Here is a 24,449-nt window from a genome sequence, read left to right as displayed (position 1 = left end):
GCTTCAGTGGCTTTTGGTAATGAAAAGTCTTCTTTGAAGCCACCGCAGATCCTTCTACCCACGTTGCTAAACTTGTAAAATGATTTTCCTTTCAAATGGACTATGTCATTGTGAGGTATACAGGAATTCTTATTGGAAATGGACAAATTTTGTGTCAGTGAGCCCTAACCCATAACATAGGGAACTTTAAATGCCAAAGAAATTTTACTGCACAGAAATATGGAATATTTTCTTGCAAAAGTAAGTCTGACAGTACATGCTGGTTTAAAATTAACTTTCATATAGAGAGCATGAAGAGCATTTATTTTGCGTTGTGTGGATGTGTGGATCCCTATATGCTGAGTTGCTGTGTTACCAAAAGAGGAGAAACAAAAAATTATTAATAACTATCTGAAGGAAATATTGCAAAAGTCTCATATAGAGCTTTATTACTGTCTTAGGTAAGAGAGTATTCATACATAAATCCAACCCCTTTGTGAACTTTTTGTATTCTCATATAAACAACGTTTTTCTCATAATTCCTGAAAAAAAAAACCCTGAAAAACTGAAAATCAAAATTAAAAAAGTTAAACTTTAATTCAGTTTTACATGTTAGAACAATTCATTGAATAAATTATACATTAAAAACAAAATTACATTAAACAACAAAAGTAAAAGAGTGCTATGCTAACAGTGGTGTAAACTGCTGTTGTTTAGGTTTACAAGCTAAAGTTAAATTTTGAGAAAATGTCTAACTTCTAATTTCACAGAATATTGCATAATGATAAATGCTTAATTACCAAATAATTAAAATAAAATGTATTAGCTTTTAATGTATTCAACTGCTTGTTGATGACAACAGCAAACTTAAATTCCACAAATTCCAAAATATGTGGAAAATTAAGTCTTTAAATAAATAAATATACAAATAAATAGCAACAATCCCATCGACGCTGGCGACCTAACACACGCAGGAAAACATTGTCTCATCTGTCTGACTGCAGTTCTCAGGATATGGCAGACAATCGCTTTACAACTCTACACTAATGATGACAAACCCCTCATTTAGCTTCACTTTGGCTTCATTGTGTAGCAGCAAAAGCGCTATTAGTTCCGAGTAGAATAAACCAGTGTAAGCAAGATCACTCTCTTATCTCCAAAGACACGAGAGAAAACAGCGTGGTAACAACACTGTAGTTACGCTATTTAATCGCCCACTACATAACTGTTCAGTGGAGAACATTCTCTAACATCTCTGGCATCATATAATTATTACTAAGCATAAAATAACAAACAAGACACAGTTTTACTCACCTCTAAAGTAAGTACCAGTTTCCTATAATTAATCAATAAATCACAGTTTTTGTGCAAATGACCAAATGGCTATTTCCGTTAATTCAAAGTGCTGTAATGACCCCTAAAACTGACAAATGGGGCATAAAGGAAATCATTTCCCTGTGAGATAAAAAGCGATCTCACTTCCGAGTGGAACGTAAACTTATTTCAAACCCCTCTGTTTACTGGTGTTTGAAAATAAAACAACATGGTAGCAGCATGACAGAACGGCTGTAGATTCAGGGAGGTTGAGGAGAAAGGCTGGAAAAGCCCGCTCGTGACAGATGCCCTCTGCTTAACTTATCCAGGGGAGAGGAAAAGTAAATAGTAGCTCCGTGGTCCCGAAGGAAACAAAAACCGCTGCTGGCAACATTTTGCCCGACCAATTGACTTAAATGTCTCATTGAATTATAAACACAGAGAAGCGATTTACATACGGGGGCTGTTCAATGTTCAGCTCAAGTTAAGGGCTTCGTTTCTTTATAAGTTTTTCCATTTTTGTTATTATTTTAAATCTCAAAGAAAAGTCCGACGTTTCCTAAATCGAAAATTGCAGAAAAACTTTTATCACCTTTCCGACTTGAATATAATCACTAAATCGCTTTTTATTTATGTGTGTACTTTTTCAAATAAAAACCAAGATGTAATGTCCAAGGCACCGAATTTGAAAACAGGCGAGGTCCTTTTTAATATATCTGAGAAAAAAACAGTTAAAGTCCGACGGAAATTCCCCGGAATGCTTAAGTGCTCTGGAGTCAAATAATTGAGGAGAAAGAAGTTTTAATCAGACCCTATTCATCGAAACGGAAGCGACCCGCAAGGGGGCGCTGTGTGTCCATGCTTTTACATGCGCTCTAAGCCAAGTCAGTGACCCGCTGCAGAAAAAAGTAAACTAGAATTAAAAAAAAAAACCCATCAAGTTAACAAAGCTGCCATTGTATAGGACTGTTGAAGCTTCTTATAGGTAGTCACTACACAGTTAAACATCTGGCAGAGAAGCAGAGAAACCGTCTCCTGTGTTTGCTTTATTGTGGATGTGGCACAAACAAAGGCTGCTCCGGAGATAAGTGCAGAAAAATGTAGCGATGCATTCTTATTTGGAGCAGACACAGATTTTTATTTTAGAATAAATGTGGAAAGTAAATGATTGTCATGGTACAGTTTTTCAGTGCAGCTGCTTCAGCCGTAACCCCTCCTCTTGGTCCCCCCCCCCCCAGGTCTCTCTCTCGCTCGCTCGCTCGCTCTCTCCCTCTCTCTCCTCTCCTTATTCATCCACCGCCTTGTGCTTCATTCCAGTGCACAAGCCGAGCGAAACAAGACGGTTTACGCGGCAGCCAAAGCCGATAAATTCGCTCAGGGAATAAATATCTATAAACCGCGGCTCTCTCCTTATAGGAATACCACTTGACGCACGTGAGCGTGCACGTATGGGACTATACAGCATGATCCTGACAGCACTGCCGCTATCTCTGCCTCTGCTCTGACTATAGAGAAAGTGCTTGGATCTCTCGGAGAAGGTTGGCATTTCCATTTTTTCTTTCTTTTTTGTTACCGAGTATCATCCAAACGCTGCTGGAAATATTCTCCGGATGGTGACCACGGGCTGGACTACCTGTTTTCAGTGCATTCGCTCAATGCGAGGGGAAGGGACCGTGAGACTTGCGCCTGTAGTCTTTTCCCTGGTTTAATAAGGCACTTTGGAAATCACTGAAAAGGGGAGAAGGGTTGAAATATTTTATATCAAAGGCGATATTTGATTTGAACTCTCACCTCTATGTGTTTTGGTGAATGGAGGTAACTCTGGTCCTGGAGGTTTGACACAGCGGGGACCGGGACGGGACTGGGTGCGTGGAGCGTCGGATCACCCAGGATTGTATTCCTTCCTCACTCTCTCTGCCGTGGGTCTATTTACATGTCCGACCTGACCGCTTTATGACAATGGATTACTTTCTGCTTTTATGCAGCCTCTTGCTGCCTGTGGTGTCTGCCGTGGAAGGTAAGAAATTTTAACTGTTCTAGAGGTTTCATGTTGCAGCTTTCCTGAAGCCTAATATTTCTCCACACCAAGCGAGTCCGCACCCGTGCCTCTTAAAGGCTGGGCACTGCACCCTAAAGCTCATGTAGCCGTACCCAAAAAATGATGATTCCATTTCTACCCCCCGAATTAATTTCATTTTGGAAGTGACCAGCCGTGGCTGATTTCGTTCTTTCTTTTTTAAGCATCTCTAATGAAATTACTGACTTTACAGGATTCAATTGTTGTGCGTCCACGAAAGCTCATCCATTTCAATGATCGTTGTGTATTCTTTTTTGGAGCACAGGATTGTGAGGGCTGCCAGTGCTTTCTTTGTCATTTAAGGACATTAGCTCCACACTGTATCTCACTGGGGAGTCGCGGCTTTCCCCCCACGCACACACACACAGCACTTTCCCCAGGTCAACTGCGTGCATTTTAAGGGATTGCTTCGGTGTGTGGCCTTCTGACATCTGGACTATGCGTATATTTATGTGCCCTTCAAAAGAAGGCGAGGGGATTGAATCATAACCCACATTTTGAATATTTTTTTTTATTAATCTGAAATATCTGAAACGCGACGTGTGATTTGGTAAAGTCATTTTTATAACTGATGAGTTGTCTCTTCTCTCATCTGTACAGTAATTATTATTTTAGTTTTATCAGATGTTTTTATTTTATTTATTGTTTTTTATTAACGTGATATGAATTTGGTAATCCTCAGTTATATATTTTTATCAGTTTCCTCTGACAGCTCATCTGTCTTAGCTCTGTGTGGATGTTTGCAGTGCGTAAAATCAATGAGAAATTCCATCTGTCGTTTTTCCCAGCGATGTAAACGACTGCCCCGCTCTTCTATTACGTCTTCCCCGTACTTTGTTTCACTCTGCGATGTTTGGGAATTTAAAAAAATGGACTAGTCGAAATAAGGTTGAAAGAGGCCTAAAGCTTGAGAGTATGAATGTCGGAGCCCAGGCGAGGCTCCCGGTTGGCTTGTGATGCCAGTAGGAAAGTAGGACAGTGGGCCACTGGCTCAGCAAACGCGTCTCGATCTCAGCTTATTTCTCCACCTGTCCACATAACGTCTGAAGTTTTTGTTTTTTCACTCTCAGAAACTGAGAAAAGGTTGTTGCTGATGGATATTTTTTCCCCAAGGTACATTTTACTTTCTGCCGATTTGTCACCGATTGTTTGAAATACAAGTGGCGCACCAGATTTACACTATGAATAAACTAGCCTGCTGTAGATACACAGGGCCTTTGATTTAAAAAAAAAACTGACAGCAGGCTGCACGGAAAAAAGAGTTTAATTTTTTTTATTTATTTATTTAACTGCAGTGGAAAGTCGCTTTGTCTGCTAAGCTAATACAAACACAAATTACTCTAAATGAAGATTGTTTTACAGCCTCTGAGATGGCTCTCAATCCATGTTGTCCGCAATTTAAGAAATTCTTATATCCCACACTTTCTTAAACTCTTCACAACCAATTATTCTGATTTCCACGTAGTAATATTTGCTCGGTCAGGACCTAGAGTCAAAACTCAGTTAATAAGAGTGACTTTAGTAACACTATGGTTACCGGTTAAGATGTATTTTGTTTGGTTTTATTCATTTATTTAATTAATTCTACACAAAAGAAGACCAAAGTAGGCTGTGATTTTTTTTAAAAAAGAAATATTTTCAATGAAAATCTTTTATTAGAATAATCAAATTCTAATATCTATTTCCAAATCTTTAAAAAAGTCCCAAATATCTTTTTTTTTCTTCTTCTAAGGAACCTTGAATGCCACTTAGTGGCCCCTGTACCTCACCGGACCCCAGTGAGGAACCACTGACTTAAAACATATGGCTTTGAATGGATGGGTGGATTCCTGTCGTGCAAAAGTTGTGGGGTAAAGAGGTAGACACCGGGAGTGAGCCGGGAAAGGGAGACAGAGTGAGAGAGGGCTTGGCCTTAACAAAAGCAGAAAGTTTTCCTTCGCACTGCTTGAAGTTGATGTATTTTGTTAGAACAATCTATTCCCTACCTAAGTGATGCCATAAACTCTGCTCTACTGACCTGGCTGGGGGTTTACCTAAGCTTGTAATACAGCCGGATGATTTATGGCTGCTGCTAGGACTTCTTTCTGGGATATATGGGTTTATGGCGAGTTAGGGAGCAACAAGCGGCCCGGTGGGGGGACGTTTGCCCAGGCTCACTGTGCGCCTCTCCGGTCCCGGGGTCACACTGCCCGCGGAAAAGGCTGTTAATTATTTCATGTTTTCTTTTTGACCCTTTGGTTTTACATTTGATATTTTAAAAAGCCATGTAGGATAAAAGTCACTCCCAAGGTCTTCAACAGTATAAATTCAGTTTATTTGTAATCGTGTAATTATGGGACAGTTAAACCCAGGGTTTCTGAGTTCTCCGTGGCAACATCAGCGCAAAACATTAATTTGACTCCTCATTCAGCATACCTCATTTAACTGATTGGGTGTTTGATGTGGCGCACATCAGGCACGTAAAAGCATGACGGTTGTTTTCTTGCTGGATTTGATACTTTTGGTAATTTTCTTAATGTGGCTGTACACGAAACCTTAACATAAGAGTTGTTTATGCTATTGAATTTTATGTAATCTTTGTTATGGGTTGGACTACTCAGATGGGTTAAGTGTCTTAATTGTATCTCAGTTAAATAAGAGATGAAACCATTAACCTGTGTTTATGTCGGGGTTGATTGATGCCCTGGCGTTTTGGGTCGTCCTCGGCGGATGCTACCGTGGCCTTGAACTTTGGGGTGCTTAGCAGTGTGCTGAGGAGACAAATTGCGTCGATAATTGTGCTATTTAGTGCGCAGATGTTTTGGGAGAACGAAGGCACAAAAAAGTATGAACGGGCTTCCTGGTGATATTCGGGACAGGCAAAACACCCCGCTAATACTGTACAAGTGTCTTAAGAGCAGGCCAGATTTTTCTTATTCTTTCTTATTATATTTTTCTCTAAACTCAAACACTGGACCCACTGGAACTAAATTTTTACTCAATTTAAACCGTTTTGTATTGTTAGCTGAAGCCACATAAACAGCGACAGAGAGTTCCCCAGTCTTTTTTTTTCTATTTATGGCTGTGTGTTTCGACGACTGATTACGCACAAGCAAGGGCTTTGTAGCGCACATGTTTATGTTTTTATGTGGGTGAGATCACACCTCCACGGGAGCTTTCCTGTGCCTGTTTGCAGTTGGCACATTTCTCATCAAACTCTCTCCCGTGATTTATTCTCGCTCTTTTTTTCCAGCAGGGGAGTCCCCCTAGTCCTCATAAACATTTTTTATGTATATATATATTTAATTATCATTTCCAGGTGGTGATTAATATATTAACAACGCATGCATAAAAAATATGCGTAAACTCTGTCCACACTGTAAACGCTCGAGTCTTATCGAACTTGATTTCTTTCTCCTCCTTTGGTCATGTGACTGCTTGATTGATATTTCTCACTTTACCCGTGTACAGATTTCAGGTGACCACATCTTGCTGAAACGCAACTAACCTTCGTAATAAAGAGAGTAATTGGGCCATTCTGGCCGGGACCAGCTGTCCCAAGGCCTACATACACCGGGCTTTATTTAAGGGCGCAGGGTCAGTCTGTGTGGCCTGAGCGGGACTCCCAGTGAAGCAGCTAAGTCAAACTTTTCCTCCGGAGCTCGTCTACATAACATTCAAAAGCAAATTTACTGAACAAATCTGTTTAAGGTCACTATTGAAGTAACAAAAGGATATATTAGTGACCCTATGGTGCCTATCACAGAGACCATTGAAGGGCTAAGTGGATGTGGCGCTAAAGAGGCGTGAAAGTGAATTTGCAAAATAAAAGCGTCAGTTCTGCTAATCAATCATTCTACAAGGGGACACGATCTATCTATCTTAATGCGATTATGAAAGATATATAAGATGAATAAAACACAGACGCACAGATGGACACCCTCAACACAGGGAATGCGTAAAGTCTCCATTAATGCGGTCTTATTGATCTAGCCATTCGCCCTTGCTCAGCCTTTCAAAACCACAGATTCAGATTTGATTCGGAACACTGGCTAAAGGTAATAAACAACGCATAAGGATAATTGTCGATATGTCCTGAATCAATTGGCCCGATGAAGGAAGACTGTATGTTGTGAAATATACTCCAAAATGCAATTCAAATAGTAGCAGTGCTATTGCTACTACTATTAGTACTAATAATAATAATTATAATTTATTATATATAAGTATACATTAAATATATAATTTATTATTATTGTTATTGTAATCTATCTATCTATCTATCTATCTATCTATCTATCTATCTATCTATCTATCTATCTATCTATCTATCTATCTATCTATTATTTTGGGGCTCTGTCTCTCATTGGTAATGTTCTCTTCAGAATTGCATGCTGCACGGCATGATGATCTCATCCTATTTACATTTTTTCAATGTTTTGAACAACAAACAAAAGAAATGATAAAGTCATAAGAGGCAGTTGTGCCAGTCAATCAGCCAACAGGGATCCCAGACCGTCTGCAGGTCGTATGCTAGGCTGGAGCCGCGTTGAACAGATGCATTCTGACATAGGTTCAGGCGCTTGGGAAGAAATGGCGCGTGGATGACGACATGTAGGGAGTTGGGATATGATGGTACAGGGGAGCAGTCTGGTGGTTTTCAGGGTGTGGGGTTGGATTTGGATCAGCAACCCAGAGGGCAACAGAGCTGACAGACTTTACAGATGCAGCGGGCCTACAGGAGCACTCATGCACACCGAAGGACGGTTCATGGCTCTGACGGCGGCATGGAAAGATTCACCGAGCTGGAATTTCACATGCAGACAAGCGGCAGCCATGTCAGGCCTGCATGAGCCTTCATACACCAGGAAGTGAATGAACGAGGATTACTAGTCAAAATAAGGCAGCAAGGATGCAAATAGGGATATAGTCAAAACAGGATATTTTTTTCTGAGGAACTACAGTGAAGAACAATTAATGAATATGAACCTCAATGTGACACATCAGAGTGTGACCAAGTAAATTTTCCTTTGTTTGCTTAGGGCTTTAGAACATGGAGGCAGGCAGCAGCTTAGCTTCAGCTTCAACAAAACTTTACCATTTCAGACATATAAGTAAAACAATTACAGAAATATAATAGTTTCTCTAGGTTGTGACTACTTTGCCTTAAAATATAGTTACAATAATCCCACTAAGCAGTGTTTATCATATCAGCGACTATGTTTATATCCACCTCAGATTCACCAAATATTTATATTGGACATGTACACGGCACTGTTAATGAATGACAGTGCCATTAGTCGAGTTTATATAACATTCTTGTGATTACAAGAATGTTATATAGACACATGCACTATTAAGTGAAGTAAAGCACGTAAAATATTTTACCGCACAGAAACCATGACGAATATAATCACACGAATAAACGGCGTGTATGATGTTTAACTGGGTTTATCCTTCTCACATTACTGCCGTGAGGACTTGTTGTTACGTTAATGTAAACAAGCACTTGTAAGTATTCAGAATTGATGGTAGTTTTACAAGAGGTTGTTCCAGATCTTTTTTTTATGCCAAACAAAATGTGTGCGCACAGTTTTTGTGTATGGATTTCCTTGCATATGGCACTGTGTGCGCAGTCTTTCCTGGTCTCCAACAGAGTGGCCTTGTGGGATGGCAGGTCTTTGACACTCAGTGTGGAGAGCAAGCAGGGGAGGGTGAATGTGTCTGGGCCAGCCCACCACACAGACACACTGCTGCTGTCTATATTTAGCCAAGCAGAACACGAGAGAAAGGAAAAGAGACACACACACAGACACAGGGAACGAAAAGGAGAGCAAGGAGAGATTTTTCACTTATGGGCGAGGGGCAAGATGGGCTGTTGATCTAAGCGAGAGGAGTGTATTTGGGAGATTACAGGGGTTGGGGAGGGTCTGTGTGTGCACTGCTGGAGGTACAGTTTGTCCATGTGTGCAGTCTCAACTAACTTTTTTGTTTTTTAAGAAATGTTTTGACTGCATTGAGAGATGGAGGCACTCAAGCTCAACGTCCAGCAATGCTGATATTTTTTTGAATGAGAACCTAGTTTTTAAAAACAACTGTCAAACATTAAAAATAAGATCTCTACTATATTTATATTATTTCAAACTTTTATATAACCTGATGACTTTTGTCCTGCAAACTCCCTGCATATTAACCCTTTAATGTGTAAGCTGATGGTTGATTCATTGGTTCAGTTTTAAATATATAAAACTAAAGCGCCAAATCACAACAACAGTTTTCTCAAGGTGCTTTGACTCTGCAGCAGTACAGAGAAAACCCTATAAATCAGATGAGGAAGCACATGAGTGGGATATTCCCCCCGCTGTGTTTAACTGACTTATGATAATGACTTGAATACTGTTAGAAAAACGTTAACTTAATAATAATAATGGCTTTCTGAGATGACATTTTATAGGCTCTGTCTGCTACTCAAATGACCATGTGTCAGAATGTTCATATTATAGGTGAGTTAGTATCTGCTGTGCTTTCCACCCACGCTCAGCCCACATTGTGTGATCCCTATCGAGAGGTCATGAGGGGGTCTTTTTGTATGATTTTGATGTGGGGCTCTCTGCCTAAGGCTAGTCTTGTTCAGTAGCTGAACAATCAAAGCCCAGAGCTTGTCCTATTCCAGTGGGGAAAACAAAGTATATCATAAAAGAGGATGTGCATATTTGTAAAGAAACTTTGGCAACTTTTCTAAGGCTCACATGTAAAAACTCACAAGCAGAGCAGATTTAGGGCACAGTGGGTGACTGATGTGTGCATGACTCCATTTTGTCCCATATGGCTAATCTGTAGATTAGTGGTGTTTGCATTTAAGACTCAGTCTGCTTATGAGAGACGACAAATAGTAAACATGAAAAGCTAACGTGCCTCTTGCCTCTCAGAGAGTCGAAAAAGACCGGGTCAGCGGGAGGTTTGAAAGGTGGAGTTTAAAGGAGCGGACTTCTCCTCGCAGCAGTTTGATCCACCTCAGGGCATCCTCCTACCATTTCTTTACGAGCTACAGGCTCTTGTAACAAATTTTTGCCAATGGAGCAGAAAAGAGATCTTTGATATTTGTCTTTGAAAATGGCTAGTTACATCTGTCGGGAGAGTGGACACAGCTGTAAAACAGCGTGCCTTCAGGGGGAATAAAGGCCACATTACCTGGTTTCAGCCTTTGCTGGCCTTGTTAAATGTAAGAAGGAAACAGAGATGCAGGAAGCGGGGAGGGAGATTTCTTTGTTGAGTTTAACCATAGCTGGGTGGTTAATGGTAAGACATTTTGTGGCAGACAGCCTAGCTCCAGGCCCTTATTCCTTTTCAAGAGCAGGGAAACAGCTTTTGCTAATTTTCAAATAGCCATCCTGAGCAAGCCTATGTGTGATGATAGGCACTGCTTCAAAGGAACAGCTGTAGTCAGAACTGATGTGATGGGCTCAAATGTCCACTGTAATTAACCATAATGCATGTGTGAGAACAGGAGTGTATATTTTACTTGGTAAGAGGTCTGCGCAGGAGTGCTCCTGCTCACACTGAGTACAGTGTTGCAGTAGAACTCTATTACAACTTATTGTGCCCCACTTCTCATCCTGGGTGTCAAAAACACTAACCGCCCACACTTCATCTACACTTCAGAAGACCCAGGAAGACTCCCCACCTCTATTAAATATTTCTCCCCTTTTTTTCTCTCGTCTTCTGGAGAATGGCGGCGGGTTTAACTAGACCCCTGCTCTCTTATCAACAGCTCATCCAATTCACTCTGAACATCTTAAACACGCTCTCCAGCACGGCTCGCACAGGGTGGGTGAAACCAACACATTTGGGTGACAGAAGCAGCAATAACATGTGACCCGATGTCCGTATTTTTACATAATCTCCACAGTTCCACACTGCAGCTTCCCTTCAGACACTGCCGGCTGTGGGGAGCATTTACTTAACCTCGGCTCACAGTGAAACAGAGTTTCAGTGACACCGTGACTTTTATGTTCCAAGTGAGTGCAATATTTAGAGGACGCTGAAGAAAAGGTAAAAAAAAAAAGCCACAACGACTGTTATAAAAGTAAACGTTTCATGAGGGCAATCTTACAAATGTAGAGGCGTCACTTTTGGCGTGTTGTTACTCAGATTGCCCTAACACCTGCCCATTTGGTAGAAGTGTAGATCACATATGGCTATAAAGTGATGTTTGTTGCTGAACCAGAGGCCACCCTGTGGTTTTGATATCAGCTTCAGTCATCTCACAAAGTTGGTGTTTCACTGTTAAAGAAACTTGTTTATTCCGGTTTCTTTTTTTCTCACAGTAAGACGAGCTTAATTGGTTTAATCTTGTATTGCACACAGGAACTGATTTCATTGCATCCACGTATTATCTGTGAGTAAGTCCTGCAAACTGATATCACTGCAAAATCAAATGGAGATGAAAGTTGAAATATGCCATACAATGAGTACAACATATAGAGGATGCTGAAGCAAATGTAAAATAAATAAATAAATAAAAGAATCAAACGAACAAACAAGCCTCAGTGACTGTTATAAAAATAAACATTTCAGGGCAATCTTGCAAATGTGGAGGTGTCGCTGCTGCCATGTTGTTACTGAGATTGTCCTAACACCTCTGCACTTGGTAGAAGTGTAGATGACATAGAGCTATAAACGATGCTTGTTGCTGTGGATGTGGCATAAGAAGGAAACAGAGGCCACCCTGTGGCTTTGATATCAGCTTCACTCATCTCACAAAGCTGGTGTTTCACTGTTAGAAGAAAGTTTATTTCTAAGTTTGCTAATTTGGGACAATTTTAAACACTTTTCTGTGTCTTTGTACCACCGTGCCTGTTTGTCATGGTGCTTGCCGACTGTGACTTTAAAAGGGATTTGACAAGTGCTGTGAAACACTAATTGCAATGAGCCAGATGAAAGCACCACACAATATAGGCTGACCCCCTCCCTCTGTGCCAAGTCAGGCCATAAACAGCTTCCCCTTCCCCTCTTACACCTTATGGAAATCCCTTGTGACCTTTCTCTCTCTCTCTCTCACACACACACACACACACACATTGAAAACACGAGCGGTGAGTTTCTTAATCACGCGGCTGGACACACATGTGCACATAAATCCCACAAAATCTTGATCCTTACGCCTGCTTCTTAGGGTCAGAGCCCACATCTACATTCATTCACTCCTGTGCTAATGAATCAATCGAGTGGCTCCATTCATTTCATTTCTGTCAGACCCAATCGATCAGCCTCTTTCTTCCTGTCCTAACAGAGCAGCGGGGGACCTCAGAGATTGAGGGGAGTAAAAAAAAGGGTCTGCTTGAAACATCCAGACAGTTGAAAGACTCCTCATTTCGTTTTCTCTTTCGTTTCCTAGAAATGTAGTTTGAGAGCGTTCAGCTGTGTATGTACTTTATGTATGTGAACTAAATTAAAGAGAAGGGATTAAAAAGAATTAAGCTAAAAATTATACACGATATTCAGCGTTCATCTTACCGTTAGCGGGAATCACAGTTTAGCACAGTGGATTCTGTTGATGCTGAAATGGAATAGCAGATAGAAGGTAGCAATGATGCATAAACTAGCCCACACTCCTCTGGAGTTTGAGCCTCTAACTTGGCTAGGGGAGCAATGTGTTTGATGAGTCCAACTCTCGCCACGCTCCACTCCCCCACTGAGTCAAAGTCAGAAAGGTTGTAATTTTTTTTCCAAGCCCCTCAAAGTTTAAGCAGTTTGTGTGTGTGTGTACAAGGCCATGCAGAGAAAGGAGAGGCAGGCCAGAAGAGAGGGTTCAGAGGGTTTTCATTTTCAAAACCCACTTAGTTCTGTTTATTGGGCTGCCAGTTCATTTCAAAAGGTGTTGAGCGAAGCAACTATGCAGACCAGAGGTTGTTGGGAGCCAAGGTCGCCTCAACTGAGTTTGGGGAGGGGGAGGATGGCCGAGGATGGTAGTGGACAGGTAGGTAGCAGAAGACCGGGAGGAAGGAGTGTGACGAGCTGAGCTTCAGAGGAGGAGTAGTATCTGAGAGATCCATTTGAGCACAACAAAGATCATCCCATCATTTGGAATTCTGCCACTAACCTATCATCAAAGCTTTCACTACACGATGGTATTTCCTCTCAGGTAGAAGATTACACCAGGGAAGATCCACTGCTTCCCATTAGTGCCTTTCAATAACTCTGCACCTTGAACACATGCACATAGTCCCACTTGAAGGAACCAGCCTTTAACAGGCGTGCTCGTGATTTTTTTAATGAATGTTGCAAACGACCAGTAGTAATCAACCGAAGCATTGTACGACAATTTCGAAATGCATTCACTGAAATTATCAGAATGGGGGTCAAAAACACATGAAAAAAATTAGGTCAATAATATGTAAGGGAAGAAGCTCCATCCATCCATCCATCCATCCATCCATCCATCCATCCATCCATCTATTTTCTTCCCCTTATCCAGTTCAGGGTCACAGTTGAGCTTATGCCTATCCCAGCTGTCACTGGGCAAAAGGCGACAACTCCGTAGACGGGTTGTTAATCCATCAGAAGGTTTCTAAACATCTGGTTGAAACTGGCATTGATGGCCTGTACACTTTATTTAGCCTTACTTATATTCTAGATTGTTCCATGTTCATTGTTATCCTACCATACAGCTTGTCTTCTTTCTTCTAAGCAATTTAGAGAATAAAACCATAAGTTTTAAGGCCTTTCAGCTTAAAGGCATGATCTCTGAGTTACACTGTTATTTAGCCCTTTTTTCTTTATTTCATGCTTTTTTTTCTGTGGTTCTTCCCTCTGCCCCTTTTCAGTTACCTCTTCTGTGACTGCAGCTTATCACACTTGCAGTAGGCCCTAATTACAGTATTATTTTCCTCCGCCTGTTATCTCACGGCCTTGTGATATCAAAATCCCAACAGCGACAGTAAGCAGCTGGGAGACAGTTGCTATTTACTACTTGGAGACCCATTGTTGTTGCCTACTGTGTGATAAGGTCTTGATTGTCAAGATGACTTCCCCCATTGTCTGTAGGGAGAGAAAGATACAGTGGAAAGGTGTGGTGAATGTACACCACCTCTGCTCGTTCCACCGACTGAAACAGTCCTGTATGTCACAAAAACCAAATGGTGTTCCATATACAGAAAATAGAAACAAAAAAAAGGTTCAAAGCCTAACGCTTACATGACAGCTTGTCGCTTTTCGTGACACACTGCTTTTTTTCCTTCTTCCACAAAACACGTTCTTCGCCTGTCAGCTTTAACAATATAAAAGATTAGGACAGAAAGAACGACTGCAAAAAAAAGGAAAAAAGAAAGACAATAGCATCTCACTTGGCTGTAACTTAATATGTTGCTTTAGGTGGCAGAGGGTTTCTAAGTGTGAGTTGCAGGAGGTGTCTGGGGTTTAAATACCAAGGCAAACAGCTTAAGAGTGTGAAAACAATTGGCAAAGACATGAAAGTGTAAGCAAGAACACACACACAGGGGTCAGATAACCTCTGGCCAGATGGGTATGGTCAAGTGAACACAGGAGAAAGGTTGTCGGGTGGGGGGTTGCGCTGTTTATGGCACCGATGTCAGAAAAGGGGACTCAAAAGCATGACCCTGTGTGCCAAATTTGGCCTCTGTAAATCCCCCAGGGTGCAGGAACTAAAAGGGTGGTGATGATTGGGGATTCAATTTGGCTTGCTATCAATCAATGCCACCAAGATAGACAGGATTGCTGCCGATAGCCCGTCCTTGCAACCAGATTGGGTTTGTGCCTCTTGGGATTCACGCCCTTTTTTCACGCTTTGTTAATTAAGCGCCCAAGCTGCCCCTGCACTTACTTATTTATGAATCTTGGCTTCGACCGGTACTGGAAACCACTTGGTCTCCCCTAATTAGTCTCTCACTAATGGCCAGGCTTCCAGACAATTTCAAACCGCTGACCCCCATTTTGTTTATGCACACACCAAACCATACGACCTTGACGTTACACAACCCATGTTTTCTGGTGTTGTGTTTCTGTGGTGCTGAATAAAGTGCCCCACATGGGATAATGAGGCGACACTTAAAAAAATCAATTTCCTTCTCCATCTGTCTAAGTAATTCCTCACCTGTTCATTAACCCAAGAATAGAGTACTCTGGATGTGTTGAGCCTTGACAAGAAGAGAACCCGACGAAAGAAAACAAGAAGCTTCATGCTGGTGAAATAGTAACACTTTCCCAGTACGCTCAGGGAAAGAGGGGCTTAACTCTGGCAAGATTAATTGTCATTATTAATTATTATTGTCTTGGGTTGTTGCAAACAGCACGCTGCTGACTTTATATCGCTTTATTGATCAAAGTAAGCCAACGGCATGACATCACTTCTCTAAACACCATCGTGCAATTACTTTAACTACTTACTTTTAACTCGGCGAACACCCGAGCATTTTTCCCTTTGGTTTTAATGGCACAGTCACTGTTCAGGGTCAGCAGGCTCATCCACTGTGGCCTTGTGTGGTGTGGTTTGCATCACATAAACACTGGTCCCAAGTCAAATTTACTGGCGAGCAGTCCTGGAGATTCATTTGCATTCTTCCCTCTTTGGCTGGTTCAGGGTCAGGCATGATGACTAATCAGGTCAGGACTGATTCACACCCTGCGGTCGGAGCACTACCAACCCCACCTAGCTCACTTGGACCACCAAGTGTATTTGTGCTGAAGGTAGAGGGAACACACACAAGCTGGATGGAAACGAGCTGATATTTTTGGTGCATCTCATTTCCCATGTCTCCAGTTGTGGAGAAAAACAAACTTTTACCTCGTTCTTGTTTATTCCCTTCAGATTTTATCGCCAAAGGCCACAACAGAACTGAACCCAGCCGAACACATGCGCTAATGGGTGAGCTTAGGCATAAACAGTGGGATTGTTATTTTTTTAACTAGCTAGCTTTGCCACAGGCTGTGTTATAAGTATAACAATAATGCAGGTGGGAATGTGAGGGAAACTTTTGGGTTAGTTATGAAAAAAGTTAACTGTTGCTTGACTTGGACAGCCCAGGTGAGAAACAAGCTTTCTGTTGTTCGTGTGCATCTGAAAGCAATTACATTCACAAATTTGTGTGTTTAAAGAAGCACAGGGAAAAGTAATAATTTCATTTAATCTGTTGCTCTCCTTATTATGTGGTAATTAACAATAACCTTAACAATAACCCATACCGCTACCCTAACTTTACCCTAACCTCAAAAGACGTCCTCACCTCAATGTTAACAACGTCAGTTATAACGACTTTGATTTTAGGCCGCATAACAGCGACACATTCCCAAAATATGAGTAAACCACAGTGACGCACACGCACGTTACACTGAAACCCATGTTTTCGATACAGGAAAAACAGTGTGTGCTAGCTCTGTGTGCTGTGTGTCAGCACATTAATAAATGGGTTCCTGGTGGCCTTGTGACTAGAGCTTCTGTGTGTATGTGTAGGTGGTGGTAGTGTGGGGTAATTGGTGACACCGTGCTCCCTCCAAACTGCCAGGCTTAGTTACACATCAATGAAGGGTGAATAATACATTAGCTAGGGTAGTGCATGTCCCTCCTACACATCCCAAGAGAAGAGGGGGTGGGGGCAAGGTAGGCAGATGACAAAATGAAAAATATCTTAAATTGGGGTGAAAAAAAGCTAGAAAAGGTATTTAACCCTAAGCTCTCCATCCCCTGACATATCTCATTTGTCATCTACACATCTTCAGCCAGACCATTTAAGCTCAGCTTGCCTTGAACATACCTATTTTAGCTAGTGTCCTTACCTTCCTTGTCCTGATGTACAGTCAGTCTTTTTCTTTTGCATTGGAGCTGCTTTCAGAAGAAAGAGGAGACGAGCCGTAAGCAAGCTTGGGATCAGTCGGGCTTGCTTGTAGTGTGTCACGGTGCTTGAGTGTTGATGCAAGTGGTTCTGTTGTCATGTTACAGTGAATCCAAAATCTTGTTGTGCCTTTGTTGACCTGCTCTGTGTGTCTGCAATTTGGGACTTCTGTATTTGCCATTCTGTCTCTTTCTGCGCTAGTGTATATGCATATAAATGTGTGTGTGTGTGTGTGTTACTAAGTGCAATATGATTTATTCCTTCTTTCTCTGGTGTTGCTGTCTGGGCTCCTCTGTGTGTCATGCCAATACACACAGGTCTTTATGTAATTGAAGAGCGCCTCTGAAAGCCCCCCGCCATATGGACCCCAACAGCCTTGGATGGCAGTCTGTCTGTCCATCCCTCAATTTCTTTTAATTGCCCAGCGCCAGGATTCTGTGCTTTGACTGTCTATTGAGTGGTTCCTCAATAGGTTAAATACATTAATATGTAATAAGGTTTGGGACCTCGACAATCCCAGACCATGAGATTGACCAGATAATGCTGAGCGGGGCTGAGGACAAGGAGTGCAAATACTAAAAGTTTTAGTCTGGCTTTAACTTTTCCTACCCTATTAACTCAACTTAAGCTATCCTTTTTGATTATTAGTATTATAGATAATCGGACATACGCTTTTATGATTTGTCATAAAACAATGCTGCTAGTAGTAAACATATGAATCTGAATCAAATACATCGTGGTGGAAGTAGAACAACATTTTACACTACTTGCAATATAAATGTTAAGGTTCTTTGTCTGTACTAGTTTTAAGGTTAAAGTCACAGATTTTCGTATACTTTGATTATTGATTATACTTTGACTCATACATGAAATAAAATTATTAAAAGTCATTATATTTCATGTATGAGTCAAACCAGCTCTCCTACTCTGAGCCTTCTGCAAATTTCCATGGCATCAGACTTTGATATATAGTTAGTTAGTTACAGTTATATAACTTTTTTTTCTGTTGCTATATTTACAGGAGGACGCTTGGCTAATATGTAATTGTAACATTATGAAAGGTTGAGCGGATATTAACACTAACACGGCCGTGTTTTTTCAGATGGCTCATTACTGGTGCTTCTAGCTGCTAAAGAGGCAAAGTCCATTTGCGCGGAAGAGGTCTAACAAGTCAAGTTATTACAGTGGCCAAGTGTGAGATTAATTAACTTAGTGGCGATTAAGAATAAGGGGCCAGAAAGAATCTCAGTGGCAGCAAGGTGGGAGGGAGTGAGACGGAGACAGAGACAGAGAGAGAGAGAGAGCTTTCCACCCCAAAACATATGAATGTGACTAATCTCACAGATAGCTATTTGTAAGAATGTCCTTAAATAATAACAATCGCCCTCTCCTTTACCTTTTATGCTAAGTTATAGGTGCCAAGAAACAAACAAACACATGTATATCCACTATCACAAGCTTCCCAAAGTGACATAAAGTCTGGATTCTGAAATAAATGTGTAAAGCCTTTTCAGCAAAAAGTCTGCTGTTGTTTGCCATCAGAGATCAGTAACAGTTGTGATATGATAAAGATTGTCCAGAATGCAGTTGTCTCACGCAGGAGAGCAATGCCGTCGTCCCGGCTTTGCAAAGGTGAAGCATGAATTGCTCTCACACTGGCTAGTTTGTGATATCTATCAAACCAAGCCTGTCTCGCAGAAGTGCGTAAAATGACTGCCCGCCTTATCTTGAAAAAATGGTCAAATTACAAAGAAGTCGCTGCCTTCTGTGCTACCAGCATTTTATTTGATTGTAATATCTACTGACTGTAACATAAGAGATTTCGAGGTGTTTTTGGCCACTTGTGTGTATTTTTGCAAGACCAGGTGGAGCAGGAGGGAAGAATGAGAAAGAAAGAGAGTGGCAGCGATACGTGTAAAGACGAGGGAATGGTGATGGGAAAAAAAGACAAAGCTGGAAGAAGAGAAAGGATTTGTGAGGGGGAGAAAAGGGACAAAACAATGCAGCTGACCTACCCAGTTTACCTTGCCCAGTGTTGTATATCCTTTGCGTGAGTGCATGTGGGTCATTGTTTCTGTTTTTATTTCCAGTGCTGCGTGATACATTAGAGCTTCCTGATTTTTTGTTTTTTTTTGTCGTAAGGAACCACTCCCAAGCTAGTGTTTGAGGGTACAAAGAAAAAGAGAGAAGAGAAAGCGCATACTTTTGTGCAATCTTTGTGTTTATGAATTTGTGTGGTTGTTACAGAAAGGGTGTGTGTGTGAGATTGTGCCAGTCACTGGTCTCCAGAGACCTTACCCGGCAGGTTGCATTCCTGGCATTAACTGCCCTAACCTCTCTTTTGTTTCTGGTATCTTCGACCTGAATGGCTAATGACTGGGCTACCTGGTAAACTTTAACAAAACGTACGCATACTGATGACAGAGTCTCCCACAAGCCAGTGTCTTCATGTCACCTGGTTCCGTCATCCTTCAAAAAAAAAGTTGTGGTGAGGGATGAAAGGGTATAATTACTCATCTCTTAAAATTCCCCATTCGCCATTATTCATCTTTTCCATTTTCATTTTTATTCACAGGTAAATGAGGGCATACCTGGCAAATTAACATGACTGGCGGTGATAACTGACTTGATAATTATCTAGCAACATCTTCATAAATCATCAGCGGGTGCTCGATGAGCCGAAAGACAGCCTTTGGGTAGACTAGCTGGAAATCCCTGCTAATAGGGTAGTCCCCGGCTCTATTTTGGTTTTGTTATTTTGTTTATCCTGTCTGCGAAAGTTTCCGAGGAGAAGCAGAAAAGAAACAAGCAAACCTCAAAAGCCGGTTGGTTTCGACCGCCGCAGTGTTTTTTAAACTGTTTTAAAGTAATTGGAAGCCACTGGCATGTGGAAAATGCGAACCGCTTTGGGGCTTTGCCCCTTACTGCAGACACACAGGCAGCTGTTCCGGGTGTAACAGGAAGTAGCCATCTTTAATTAGATTCAACACAATCACTACATGCTGCGCAGGAAAGTGCAGTGTAAGGTGACCTGATACGTTGGCAGATGACTGCATTAGCAATGACTGTATTAACAGAAACAACGATAGAGGGACACAGTGTGTGTGTGCTTGTGTGTCTGTCAGAGAGTTAGTGAGAGAGAGAGAGGCCATGTATTTGTGAGAGAGACTCAGTGGCTGTTGATACAGAATGGCAAAGCTGGCTGCTAAGCCCTTTTCTTGTGGTGCTCAGCCATTCAAAAAGCCACGGCTTTTATTCAAAGCCCGGTTCCAGCTCTTTCTAGGCTACACCCCCAGTGAACAAACAGGATTTGTGTGTGTGTATGTGTGCATTTGTGTGCATGTGTATAAGTCTTAATAACATGTCTCATTTTCTGTTTGTATGTGTTGCCGATAATGTGTATGCATTAGTATTATGTAAGTGTATGGTTTGTGTTCCCCTGTGTTTGAGTTTGTTGAGTCAGCCACTGCTGACACACAAAATTGCCTGAAAACTGCTATTAAGAGCTGTGAGGGAACTGCTCGCACACAATCCGACTGCACAGGCAGCACAATAGCCCATCTCCTATTGAACAAAAGGTGTGTGCATGTGTGCACGCTCTTGTGTATGTTTATGCTTCCAGCACCCCCGTGACAGTCAGATAATCAACAGCTTCCACCTATACAAGCAAATGCACATTCATTCATACAGGTGTATTTCAAACACTCTGCTCTGCACCAATGAAATGCTTCCCCTCAAATCCACACATAGATTCCCCAAGGGCACGTTGCTGCTATCGCTGTTTGGTATTTGGCTTCGGAAACCGGGCTGCTATCATCTGTACAGACTGATACCAGGGCAGCTATCAAGCTGTTATGAATGAATGCCTTGGTTAGCAAAGGGCAGCGGAGCAGAGGAAGGCCAGGGAGGAGAGAGCAGAACAGAGAAGTACAGCAGCAAAGTACTAGACAATGGCTCCCTGGGCAGCAGTAGGGCAATGAGCCCATCAGGCTGCATGTTAAACACAGACACTCAAGGCAGGCACACAAACATACAGAAGACACTGCAGTTGTGTACATGCACACAGTCACATACTGTCTCTGAAGGCGACAGCGTGTTAGCATGCCAGCGACACAGTGGCAAAGAAAGACGTGCCGGGGCTGTGGGGAATACAAGAGAGCGTGCAGCAGCTCTCCATCCTCTCCTCTCCGTCCGCCCCCCACCCCCTTTGTTACCTTACTGGCCCCTCTTTGCCTTTCATTCCCATCTTTTTCCTCTTTGCACCCCCTCGCTTTGTCTGTACGTTGAATATCTCTTCCTTTCTCTGCATTCCCATCCCTCTCTCCCCCCTCCTTCCCTCCCCCAGTTTTCCCTGACTCCTGCCTCCCTCCTTTCCTCATTCTCTCTGTCTGATTTTTGCTGAATTCTATTAAGACTTTTAAGCAATGCCAGTATGAATGAATGTGCATTGAGTTATTTTTTTGTAATCAAAAACGGCCACACCCAAAGCAGCACACCGTGTTCCCTCCGATTCTGCTTCCTCACTCCACCTAATTCTCCTTTGCATATCTCACATAAAACAGTGTTCAGTAGTTCTTTTCTTTGTACTTTGTGTGGAGGACTGGGAGGTGCTAAGAATTCAATACACATCTTTTTTTCTCTTTAATTTTCCACTGATCATCCCTCCTTTGCTCCCTTTTGTATCTGGCATATCTGGTATCACTCCATCATACACAACCACGCAGATGCAAAAAGACAAATTACTCCGCTCCAGCGGCCTCACTCGCATAAAAACAACGAAAAGCGCACATCCAAATGCCCACAGAGTTTGATAAGGAGAGCCACATTTCCATATGCACGCCTTTGAGGTAAAAGCAAACCTGCTACTCGCTAACTTGTATTTTTAAGTTGCAGCCGGCTGAGTCATTTGCCAGGAAATCTGATGATGGCATCTAAGCGTCTCACGCAGAGGCACACGCTGCGCAGTTCACCCAGTGCTCGCATTAATTCAGCCATCTAATTCAGGACTAGAGGGCTCTGCTTAAACACTGTTAATTGTCAGCATTTTTTTTAAAGTCTTAGAGTTAAATTTAAAATGTTGTAAAATCTAGAAGGAGAGTGGGGCGATTAATTTCCAGGAAGGGCTGTAAGCAAAAAAAATACTTCATCTATGGCAAAGTTTGAGGCAATAGTTTCCATGTTGGGTGATGTAAACACCAATCATTTCTACAGAAATCTGGTTTTGCGCCCATTTCCTGCTGGTTTTTAAACAAAGCCAGACCTGATGCCCTTAAAGTAATCATTTGCAAACGAAGCACACGCCCTTTCCAGAGCAGGTTGTAAATGATAAATATTACACCAAACCTTAAAAATGATGATTACAACAAAACATTACTGAAGCCTTAATTATCTATTTGCCTCTTGACATTTTTGCCAAAGTACGTGATAGTTTAACTGTAAATGTAAAAAGTGCTGTTCTGTTTCAGCTGATCTGAGCATGGTACATGATGTAATGCTTTTTTTTTCAATAATGAGTAAGAAAAATCACAGAGAGCTATATTCAGATTTCAAAAGACAAGGCCAGACATCTCCGTGTGGTAAATCCACAGTGGCTGGAATGACTCCTCCGCGGGAATATTTCAGTAGGGGATGAATTCGAGTAAGTTTTGTGTCACACAGGATGCATCACTGTGAAAACACTATAAAAAACACCCTGAAAACTGCGCTATTGCCTCTGCAGTGTTGTGGAAGCTTGTATCTGCTCATATACTGCTCCATACAGTAGTATATGAATATGACTAGGCAGTGTTTATATTCAGTGGTAAGGCAGAGCGAGAGGAAGAAAGCAATAAGCGGATGTTATGAAACAAAAGCAGTATGGGAAATGGAAGTTGTAAGCATAAGCTACAAAGCCAAGTAATGTGATATGTGATCTTATTGTGACTACTCATATTTTCAGAACAATAAAAAGAATAATTGATCAGGTCGAGGCGCCGTAACAAAGCCGAGGTCGCTCTCCTAATGAAATGCTGATACACTCACTATGAAGGACCTCCATTAAATCTTAGCAGCATTGGATTTTGAAGGCAATCCGAAGTGCTTGTGTCAGCCAATAAAACAAGCGCTAATGACTCACCCCCAACTGTGAATGTGCGTGTTTGAGTGGGTACGTATTATGTTGTCAGTACTGCTGATGAAGGTGCTGCGACTTATTCAAAAGCAGGCAAAACACAGAGCCGTCCAATAAAACCACGGCACAGTGTCGGCTCCTGCGAGTGCTGGGTCTCAGGCTCGGGTTGGTTAAGGTGAGGAGAGGGGGATTTCAAGCATTCCCAGAAAACCAGTTATATTAACAGTTAACTGGGTTGTGTAGTAATTAACTCAGTCAGAATGCCACACAACTATGCAGTAAGCTAAACAGAAATTCTGTGAGTCAAACTAAGGCCCGATGTACACACATGCACTTATTCACTCAAACACGCACACGTACTGACAAACATGTGTTCCCACCCGTAAAGGCACACCTGGTTTTGTAGACAGCTGCCCTGAGGGCTACCTGTTCGTCAGATCCTCTGCGGTTAGTAATTAGAAGTAAAAGGGGGGAGGGAGGGGTGAAGAGAGGGAAGGAGACAGATGAGAGAAGGACAGAAGGAATGAGTGAGTGAGAGAGAGAAAGACAGCGAAGGAGGGGTGGGGGTGGGTTAAGACAAAGAAGCCGGTTCCACTGACAGGACAGGAACTAGATGAGACTTCTGAATGAGGCTATACCCCTCCTCAGTTTGAAGCAGGCACACACACACGCACACACACACACACACACACACACACACACACACACACACACACATATAGGCCTATGTATTGGCTCAGCTTCGCTAGCTTGCATCCTCCTTGCTGCGATCAAAGCCCTTTCTTTTTCCATTTCAACCACTTTGCTCAGCTCTGCTCTCTAAAAGCATCTCACAGCAAAAAGAAAAAAAAAGCTGTTTGTTTTTTGTTTATTTATCACAAAAGTGTCGACAGGTAAGAGATGCTTGACAGACATTGCCTCCGGAGACAAGGTGGGATAAGCAGACAGACGTTCAACCCCCCCCCCTCCCAATGCACAAAAAAGGTATTCAGCCTTGAGATATCCCTTGATGAAGGGAAGGTAACCGAGGGCAAGGTCGCAGCCACGTATTCATAGAGCAAAGATTTAATTTAATTTGACGTTTCCAGTGATGAAAAAACTATATTTAATAAATAAATAAGAGAAAACGACAGAGAGGTAAAGA

The 24,449-nt window shown here is 41.9% G+C and overlaps 1 protein-coding gene across 1 annotated transcript in view; it reads left to right on the top strand.

The window, feature by feature from the left end:
- Window positions 1-3,267: 3,267 nt before the first annotated feature.
- Window positions 3,268-24,449, top strand: part of ephb3b (eph receptor B3b) — a 51,804-nt gene continuing 30,622 nt past the window's right edge. Inside the window, exon 1 of the mRNA XM_085372158.1 lies at window positions 3,268-3,310. The gene's annotated coding sequence lies outside the window, so the exon portion shown is untranslated. The remainder of the gene's footprint in view (window positions 3,311-24,449) is intronic.

Source organism: Diplotaxodon limnothrissa, linkage group LG15 (assembly GCF_057381915.1).
Source record: "Diplotaxodon limnothrissa isolate DT_005_m linkage group LG15, D_limnothrissa_male_GT1.1, whole genome shotgun sequence".
NCBI lineage: Eukaryota > Metazoa > Chordata > Actinopteri > Cichliformes > Cichlidae > Diplotaxodon > Diplotaxodon limnothrissa.
The sequence above is the reverse complement of the archived record's forward strand: the minus strand, read 5'-3'. Positions and strand labels throughout refer to the sequence as shown.